At 39.9% G+C, this 10820-nt stretch overlaps 1 pseudogene; it reads right to left on the minus strand.

Moving 5' to 3' along the window:
* Positions 1-9121: 9121 nt before the first annotated feature.
* On the minus strand, positions 9122-9442 carry LOC139032831 (cytochrome c oxidase subunit 7A2, mitochondrial pseudogene; annotated as a pseudogene).
* Positions 9443-10820: the final 1378 nt, after the last annotated feature.

Below are 10820 nucleotides of genomic sequence, written 5' to 3' on the forward strand. Positions count from 1 at the left end.
CTGCATCCTTCCTGAAACTGAGCTTCCTGGGGATCATCACACTTGGAAAGACTTGTACCTTCCGTTTTGTTTGAGATTGCTGGTTCCAAAGGAGTAGCTTTCAGGAGTAGAGCTTCCCTTTGGCAATAAACCCTACAGTCTAGCTTGTGGGGAGTTGACCCTGACTCCTTATACACCTAGTCATGCTGCATTTCCCACCGCACCAGCTGGGACTTCATTGTTCAAACCTGACTTCAGGCAATGTGCTGGCCCCACTATCCATAGCCTGGAACTAGCGAAGATGGAATTGAATCCCTTCTGAGGTTATCAGGCTTCAAAGACACAGGGTCTCTTACTGTCAACCAGGCTTCCCTGGTGGTTCAGATGGTAAACTGTCTGCCCGCAATGCGGCAGACCCGGGTTCAATCCCTGCGTCAGGAAGATCCCCTGGAGAAGGAAATGGCAACCCACTCCAGTATTCTTGCCTGGAAAATTCCATGGACGGAGGAGCCTGGTGGGCTACACAGTTCATGGGGTCACAAAGAGTTGGACACGACTGAGCGACTTTACTTTCACTTTACAGTCAACTGGAATTCCTTCCAACCCTAAGGAGCTGGGACCACCAATAAATTACTGAGTAGTATCAGATAAAATGTACTGTGGGTTCACACTGAGCAGTGTAATGTGCACATTGACCACATTATTTAAGTGCAGTGTTGCATTTACATAACACTCTTAATAACCCATTTTGTGGAGTTATTGAGGAGAGACAGAGGGGATGTGAATTTCCCAAGGTCTCATGGGAGGTGGGTACTATAACTTTGCCTTGAGCCAAGGTCTACCTTGGAGAAGGATTCCACCTTTTACAGTCCCCTTCCTGTGACCTGCTCCCTGAGGTGGTGAGGAAGATGGTTGACTCTATATTAGGAAATTTCTCTTCCAAAGACATTAAGTCATGCATCACTCAGGACAGACATGGTTATAGTGTGTTCACTTGTGATTCAGATTCTCAGTGGCTTCCCACAGGAAGGTTTAGTTCTCTCACAAACTGCATATTCACAGAAGGTCAACTGTGTTTCTGTTCCACATCATCATCTTGGTGACATTTAGGTTAATAGTTTAATGTCCCTTTGGAACATAAACATTCCTGTGACGTTTCAAGGAAGACTTGGTAAGGCACCATTGTCTCAGGAAATTGACTCCCTACTAGTGTTAAGTCATGTATCATCATAAATAATGGTAAAACCCCTCAATCCGATATGCATATGCCTAATACTTAAAATATAAGTAGTTTAATGAAATGTAAAGCACTGCATTGCTTTATTCCATGACAAACAAAATGTAACACTTAAAATGAATTGCTATTTCGAATGGGAAAGTGGTGAAAACAGCAGTGACATTTTTGCAGGGATGCAGGTACTGCAACTCTCTGGAACAAGCTAAGTAAGTTTACAGTGCTTTTCTCCATCACAATCATCTACTTCTGATCATAAAAAAGCTAAAAGCCTGTGCACACATTACCGAGCAACATATCAAATACACAGATCACAGGATTCACACAGACACTGTCAGTATTGTCGCCTTAAGATATGCCTGACAGTGCAGGCATGGGTGTCATTATGAATGATCTGACACTTCAGCATCTGCACAGAAAGTCAGGTGAAGAGAGGGAGACGTGGGAGAGTGATAACATGGGGAAAATGCACAGCTAGTCGTATACATGCATGTCAATTGCCCAGCCACAAACCACCCTGTGTATCTTTGATCGTTTTCCTTAGTGACTAGCATAACAGAATCTTTGAGGCACAATCAAAAATACAATCCTGTGCATAGTGCAAGAACTATGATCAACAAAAGAAAAATTTTTTAAAAAGACTCACATAGATTAACATGCGGAAGTTAGATTAAACGGAATTCAAAACAAACACTATATAAAAATTTTTTTAATGAAATTATTAAAAATAAAAAATAACTTTTATATATCATATCAATTTCTTAAAAATCAATTGAACATTTGAGAGCAGATATCCTAAATTATATTTGAGCTGAAGAACTCAAAAGAGAACTTTGGTAGGTTGGACTCCTAGAAGATTTAATTTGTAAGCTTTAATATAGTTAATAGCAAATATCCCACACAAACAAAAAACCTAGAAAAATATTGGGGAAAAAAAGAAGAAGCTATCTAAATAATTAGGAAATCATAAGCTTATTTATTTATATGCTGCTACAAATCTCCATTTCCTTATCTGTACAACACATGTATGCATTGCTTCTTCTGTGGTTTTCCCTGGGGAGGAGAGGCTACCCTGAATCTGTTGAAAGTGCTCTGCATGAGCATGTGGTCTGAACTGGGTTCTTCTTGATTGGTTGGTTGGTTGAGGATTTTGAAAAATGCAAATGTCTTGAGTATTTTGGAGAATCTGTATCCTCATGACTCTGTCCTCCCTCCCTGAGCTTTGCCTGCTTACTGCTCTGCCAATCCTAAGAAGAGACCTGAGGAGGAAATGTGGTGTTGTGGCCTTTGGCAGTGCAACCACATATGATAGGGATTTCCCCTTTTCCCTGATAACTCAGTTGGTAAAGAATCCACCTGCAATGTAGGAGACACCGGTTGTTTCGATTCCTGGGTCTGGATCACCCACTGGAGAAGGGATAGGCTACCCACTCCAGTATTCTTGACCTTCCCTTGTGGTTCTGGTAAAGAATCTGCCTACAATGCATGAGACCCAGGTTTGATCCCTATGTTGGGAAGATCCCCTGGGCGGGGGGAAGACGACCTACTCCAGTATCCTGGTCTGGGAAGACGACCTACTCCAGTATCCTGGTCTGGAGAATTCCATGGATTGTACAGCCCATGGGGTTGCAAAGAGTCGAACACAACTGAGTGACTTTCAGTTTTCACTTCACTTGCACTGATATGAGTACATCTTCATTCCTGGATGATGTAGTTTCCTGCCTCTTTTCCATCTCCCAGGCCTAAATCTTCTTGCCCAAACCAGATCATGTCCATGACTCTAATCTCCAGTTTTGCTCTGCCTAGATCACAGTGATTCTTACTGTAGTCAAAATCTCAGTAAGAAATTACATCCTATCCAACATATACTCAAGGCTTCCCTGGTGGCTCAGATGGTAAAGCATCTGCCTGCAATGTGGGAGACCCAGGTTTGATCCCTGGGTCAGGAAGATCCTCTGGAGAAGGAAATAGCAACCCACTCCAGTACCCTTGACTGGAAAATCCCATGGACAAAGGAGCCCGGTATGCTACAGTCCATGGGATTGCAAAGAGCCGGACACGACTGAATGACTTCACTCACTCACTCATTAATGTTTAAGATTGTTGACATAATAATGTAAACACCTTGAGTCATCAACGTACTAGATATAGTATTGCTGCAGGAAGGGGGACGCCTTCCAGGGCCCGATAGTGGGCTTTTGTCTAACACTTGGAAATGAATCATCCAAGGAGACATGTGTGCTGACAAAGCAAGAGATTTTATTGGGAAAGGGCACCAGGGCAGAGAGAAGTAGAATAAGGGAACCCAAGAGAATTGCTTTGCCATGTGGCTTGCAGTCTCCGGTTTTATGGTGATGGGATTAGTAGCCAATCATTCTGACAGAGTCTTTCCTGGTGGTGTATGCCTTGTTCAGTTAAGATGGATGCCAGAGAGGATTCTGGGAAGTGGTTGAACACGTGGTGTCACTCTTTGACCTTTCCTGAACTCTCCTGGTTGGAGATGGCTTATTAGTTCCCTGTTCCTTACCAGGACCTCCTGTCATAAAACAACTCATGAAATGGTTACTATAGTGCCTGGACAGGGTGGGCAGTTTCAGTTAGTGTGCTTCCCCTAACAATATGAAGTATAATACTTTCATTGTGCCTAAGTTTAACATCAATAAAGTATTGTATCTGTTACAAATTTGTGAGCCCCCCAAAAAAGTACCTCAATGTGAAAAAACGTTTAAAAACTTTAAGAAAACCAAGATTTTTTTTTTGTCATTGTCTGTGCACAGGTTGGAAAACAATTTCCAGGCATGAGACAGAATGAGAAGGAATAAAGTTTATAATTTGTTAGAACATTGTGCCAGCTCAAGGGAGAACTGGCGTTGAACAGGGAACCCTTGTCCACCTTTATACCCAGGGTCACTGCAGATGGTGATTGCAGCCATAAAATTAAAATATGCTTACTCCTTGGAAGAAAAGTTATGACCAACCTCTACAGCATATTAAAAAGCAGAAACATTACTTTGCCAACAAAGGTCTGTCTAGTCAAGACTATGGTTTTTCCAGTAGTCAAGTATGGATGTGAGAACTGGCCTATAAGGAAAGCTGAGTGCCAAAGAATTGATGCTTTTGAACTGTGGTGTTGGAGAAGACTCTTGAGAGTCCTTCGGACTGCAAGGAGATCCAACCAGTCGATCCTAAAGGAAATCAGTTGTGACTGTTCATTGGAAGGACTGATGCTCAAGCTGAAACTCCAATATTTTGGCCACCTGATGTGAAGAACTGACTCATTTGAAAAGACCCTGATGCTGGGAAAGATGGAAGGTAGGAGGAGAAGGGGACAGAGGATGACATAGTGGGGTGGCATCACCGACTCAATGGACATAAATTTGAGTAAATTCCAGGAGTGGGTGATGGACAGGGAGGCCTGGCGTGCTGCAGTCCTTGGGGTCACAGTGTCAGACACGATTGAGCGACTGAACTGAACTGAACTGAATACCGAGGGTGCAAGGAGTGGGATAGGGGTCTTGTGGGCCATTTGCTAATTGAATGAGGACGTATACTGGGTGGGGGCAGAGAAAGGCAAATACCTTCTCCATGTGCGGCTGGTTACAGGAGGACCTGAAATTCGTTAATAGTTACAATATAGGGGAGGGAAGGATGATAATGGTTTTTTTCCATTCCTGCATTCCAAGACCCTCCTCGGTTTTATCTGCTCTTTCATCCTTCAGTCACCACATTTTTCAGTAGACAATATGAGAAAATAAAAAAATACTGAAAACAGTTATACATGATCAGGATTTCCTAAGACTGGATTAAATTTTGTTGGGTAAATGACTTATGGGAGTGAAGTAAGACTTGGATTGGGCTTTTTTTTACTTTCTGTTTAGAAAAAAGTTTTCTTGGAATACATTTTTGATAACAGATACCTTTTTTTTTCATTTATTTTTATTAGTTGGAGGCTAATTACTTTACAGTATTGTAGTGGGTTTTGTCATACATTGACATGAATCAGCCACAGAGTTTTTAACCTATATTTCCCTTTAAATATATTATTGTCACTTTGGCTAACTTTCACACTGACCCATGGTCAGTTGTATTTTAAAATATTACTTGGTGTTCCTTTGACAAGTCTTCCCAAATCAAACTATAATAAACTTCCTTTGACCTCTAGCTAACTTTGGGCGCTTCAAAGTTCCCCTGAGGAACTCAAGGGAGATACTAAACTAATCATGCTTATTTGGTGTGTTTGGTTTAAGGGAACTGTTGTCAAATGAATAATAAACTTTGTTATATAATATGGCAAATGATACAGATATTCTAAAGATTACATGGAGTTCCGAAAAATCTGATATGTCTTGGTAAAATAATTTTAGTTATTTGAAAATGTTACATGTCACAGCAGTAATCAGATTAAAATTTGCCTTTTTTTAAGCCTTTTGTTAATATAGACAGTTATGGTTTTACTCTAATGCCTTTGCAAAATGTCTCATCTTCAAGACTCATAAAAAAAGACTTTACAAGTTTCTGACTTTCAAAATATAATACTGAACTGAATAAAAACTTGAAGAATTCTAGAGAAACCTGACGACTTCATAAAGCTGTTAACAAAAAGGATTATTTATATAAAACCTAAGTAAACTGGTAAATATGGTTGCAATTTTTATGGATTTCAAGGATTACTGGTTTAAATTTATGTTTTCCAGGTGAAAGAAAAACTTCTCCAATTAATTATGACTTCCAATAGTTTGGTAGATTTTACCTTTTGGAACATATATCATTTTCTGTCTACCTGGTCAATTCTGCCAGTAACACACACTCATCTCAAAGATTAGGCTATGCATAAGTATACATGGCCCATGCAATGAAACTGCAGATAGCTCATTAAATAAAGTATGGTTCCTTTGGTCACTCGCTTATCGAAACTGGATTACAACTAGTTATTCTAATCATCTAATCATTGTTTAAGTTTGTTCTTTGTTTTCAAATTATGCTTTGTGTCTCCCTACTGCATTGTGTCTTTGTCTACATTATTTATATCCAGTTTAACTTATAAGATTGTTTCTCTTGCAGGAACCAGTGTGTAATCAGGCCTCCAACAAAACTTCTATGGCTAAACATTTTAAGAAAATCACATTTGTAATATCAAATATTTGTAATACTATGATTCTAGGCATGGGAAGGAGCAACAAGGAAAAATGTCTCCTGGATTATAGTTAGAATCCAGAGAGTTTTTAATTACTGATGGGGCCTGATCTAAAACTTAACACCTGAAATGAAATATCAAGAAATTGTGACTGCACTGGGATGAGCCACCTAGTCATGTGGGACAAATGTTGATCATGAAATGTTTCCCAGATAATGCTCATTCATGACCAAGAAGGGAAGACTTGAAGAATGGAATCAGCAATTAGAGCCCTTCAGTGTGAGCCAGTGAACCCCAAGGAAGATGAATACAAGCCACTTACTAGTCATTAGACTGCAACCATTCCAGCCACTTCCTATGGTGAACCCCAAGGAACCTCTGAGAGTGCAGGATTGCAGACCCCGGATGGGTGAGATACATACCAAGGAAATAATTTTAATGAGCCCTGACTTTTGCATCTCCCTATTCAGAAAACTAAGATCATGGCATCTGGTCCCATCACCTCATGGGAAATAGATAGGGGAACAGTGGAAACAGTGTCATACTTTATTTTTGGGGGGCTCCAAAATCACTGCAGATGGTGATTGCAGCCATGAAATTAAAAGACACTTACTGCTTGGAAGGAAAGTTATGACCAACCTAGATAGCATATTAAAAAGCAGAGACATTACTTTGCCAACAAAGGTCTGTCTAGTCAAGGCTATGGTTTTTCCAGCGGTCATGTATGGATGTGAGAATTGGACTGTGAAGAAAGCTGAGTGCCAAAGAATTAATGCTTTTGAACTGTGGTGTTGGAGAAGACTCTTGAGAGTCCCTTGGACTGCAAGGAGATCCAACCAGGTCATCCTAAAGGAGATCAGTCCTGGGTGTTCATTGGAAGGACTGATGCTGAAGCTGAAACTCCAATACTTTGGCCACCTCATGAGAAGAGTTGACTCATTGGAAAAGACCCTGATGCTGGGAGGGATTGGGGGCAGGAGGAGAAGGGGACGACAGAGGATGAGATGGCTGGATGGCATCACTGACTCAATGGACATGAGCTTGGGTAAACTCCGGGAGTTGGTAATGGACAGGGAGGCCTGGCGTGCTGCGATTCATGGGGTCACAAAGAGTCGGACACGACTGAGCGACTGAAGTGAACTGATAGATTGAATGTATTATTCCCTGGTGGCTCAGCTGGTAAAGAATCCAGCTGCAATGCGGGAGACCTGGGTTCAATCCCTGGATTGGGAAGATCCCCTGGAGAAGGGAACAGCTATCCACTCCATTATTCTGGGCTGGAAAATTCCATGGACCGTATCGTCCATGGGGTCACAAAGAGTCAGATACAGCTGAGTGAATTTCACTTTCACTTCATACATAGAAAAGGGCTAAATTTCTTAATTTGAGATCCTCTCATGTATTTGAAGTTCAGTTTTTCTAAGTCCACCAGTGTAAAATAAACACTTTCCAAAAAAAATAAAAGACAAATCTCAACATTTGAAACATTGGCAATGAGAGCAGACACTCCCTGAAAGATCCATCTGACTAAGCAGAAATATCATCACCCCCTTTTCCCACAAGGTTGTGGAAGGGACTTTGACAGTGGGGAATTGTTGCACAGAAGAAGCCAATTCTTCCTACATTTTGGAAATTGTTTCTTTCACTTGCTTTTCATTGCTTTTGCTATTATAATAATACAGAATGGTCTGCCTCAGAGAATCCTGCCCCTCTGTCTGACTGTTAAACTAAAGTGCCTTGTTCAAAACTCTGTTCACCTGTAGGTGGCAGGAAGGAAGAAATTAATTCATCACTGCCTCAGGCTTGCCGTTCTAGGAGATGTTTGCAAGATTAATGGCCTTTTTACTTTGATTCCTCACCTCCCGTCATATCTCTGACCTATAAAAAACCTGGCATCCAGACCAGATAAGATGGTTATTTGGGGCTGCTAGCCTGCCATCTTCTCAGTCAGCTGGCTCCTCAATTAAAGTCTCTTCCTTGCCTCAACCCCTCATCTCTCATATTCACTGGCCTGTCATGTGGTGAGCAGAGCGAGCTTGGACTCAGTAACAAAATACACTGAATAACCAATATAGAGATCTTCCAAGAAAATAAACTGATGATATACACTTTCCAAATTATGTTGGGAAGAGAACCCCAGGTAACAAGTGAAAATTCATGCCAATGCATATATTCTTTCACTAATTTTTAGTGGCTGTTTTCCAACAACTTTGAAGTAGCTTAAAATTATGGAGAACATGGCAAGTAAGTATAATAAAACTTACATTAGTTTAAGCTTTAATATTTCATTTATACTCAAGTGAAAGTCGCTCAGTCGTGTCCAACTCTTTGCAACCCTATGGACTGTACAGTCCCTGGAATTCTCCAGGCCACAATACTGGAGTGGGTAGTCATTCCCTTCTCCAGTATTTATACCTGAAACAGTGTTTATTATAATTTTATTTTACTGCCTTTAATAAAAGTAAAGTCATTAATAATGTTTTAAGAATTTATTTGTTAGCTTATCTCCTTTTCAGCTGAAAGACTTGCTGTGTTTTACAATTTGTCATGATCTATGATGATTTTAAATAATTTTGAGTGATTCAGCTTACTAAAAATTCATTCAAAGGACCTCACTGTAGTTATTATCATTAAATAAAAGGTTAAGACCACATTAGAATTGGTTAAGATTGCAGTAAGCAAAGTTCATGCATCAGTTGTCTTTTGTTGTGTTTTTTTTTATGGTAAAGACTGCTTTATTGGTGGCAGTTATACAAGTCAATAAATCAGTTATGTATCAGATTACTGGTCCACAGAGAGCTGAATGGAATTGAACCAACTGATTGCTGGGAGGATAAACTGAAATCAATCCTGCTTCTTGGGAAATGAAGCCACAGCCAGCTGATGTATGGCATATGCCATTCCTCCAACTGTAAGAATCATGGTGGCTCTATACAGGAGGACATCAGCCATTCCACTCTTCAAATGCACTGGAATTCCATTACCTTTCTGAAACAGCTTTTGTTTCTTTGGAACCTTATTTTCAACGGCCGGTGTGAAGCAGTACTTATGGTCCTCTTAGTAATCTGATGGAGAACAAGAAAATTCCGTAGCATCTTGGCTCAGTTACTGCTCACCAACCACGACAGCTGACCACCAGGAACCCACGCATCAGATTTAGAAGCAACAGTATGATGGTGTTTTCTTTTAATTTAAAAAATTTTTTTACAATGGTGCTGTTCTCTCGAAACATCCCACCCTCGCCTTCTCCCACAGAGTCCAAAAGTCTGTCCTATACATCTGTGTCTCTTTTTCTGTTTTACATATAGGGTTATCATTACCATCTTTCTAAATTCCATATATATGCGTTAGTATACTGTATTGGTCTTTATCTTTCTGGCTTATGTATTTCTTCAATATATGGACATTGATGTGTGCCTTCATACATTTACAATTTATTTTTCTTTTTTGTGTACTTTCTAATTCAGATATATTCAAATGTTTTCCTATGTTTTACATTCATCACCTATATTTTCAAGGCTCATTTCATTTGCTGTAAGAAAGGAGATAGGCCTTGTACTGAGCATGTGGCTTTATCTAATATCAGAATTGGTTTTTTTATATCTTTATTAACACCACTATATTGAAAATATCATCCAGTAATGACAAGTTACATATATAATCACATCTCACTGGAGCACAATGATTTTATTTCCTCATAGTGTATTTCTTCATTTGATATTTTGTGTCTATGCATATTTATTGGCTATATGTATATTAGACATGAGACTCTTCCATCAGTTCATTGAATTTAAAAGTGAGGAAGTATTTTTCTTGTTACAGTCTCAGTAGTTACAGGTCTAGCATAATTACCTAGGAGCATTTTAAATTCTTTTTGAGTTTTATTACACAATAAGTGCCATAACTCATCCATAATTAGCTGTGTTCTTAGGTGTGTTGTTGTTTTTCAGTCGATAGTTATATCTTACACTTTGCAACCCCATGGACTGCAACATGCCAGGCTTCTTTGTCCTTGCCTATCTCCCAGAGTTTACTCCAACTCATGTCCATTTAGTCAGTATTGCCATCCAACCATCTTATCTTCTGCTGCCTTCTTCTCCTCCAGCCCTCAGTCTTTCCCAGCATGAGGGTCTTTTCCGTGAGGTGGCTCTTCACATCAGGTGGCCAAAGTATCAGAGCTTCAACTTCAGCATTATTCCTCCCAATGAATATTCAGTGTTGATTTCCTTTAGGATTGACTGTTTTGATCTCTTTGTAGTCCTAGGGACTCTCAAGAGTCTTCTCTAGCTCCACGGTTTGAAAGCAACAATTCTTTGGCACTCAGCCTTCTTTATGGTCCAAAACATCCATACATGACTCCTGGAAAAACCACAGCTTTGACTATTTGGATCTCTGTTGGCAAAGTTACATCTCTGCTTTTTAATTTGCTGTCTAGGTTTGTCATAGCTTTCAAAGAGAAAATGTTTATTCATT

This window comes from Odocoileus virginianus, chromosome 33, assembly GCF_023699985.2.
Source record: "Odocoileus virginianus isolate 20LAN1187 ecotype Illinois chromosome 33, Ovbor_1.2, whole genome shotgun sequence".
Taxonomy (NCBI): Eukaryota; Metazoa; Chordata; class Mammalia; order Artiodactyla; family Cervidae; genus Odocoileus; species Odocoileus virginianus.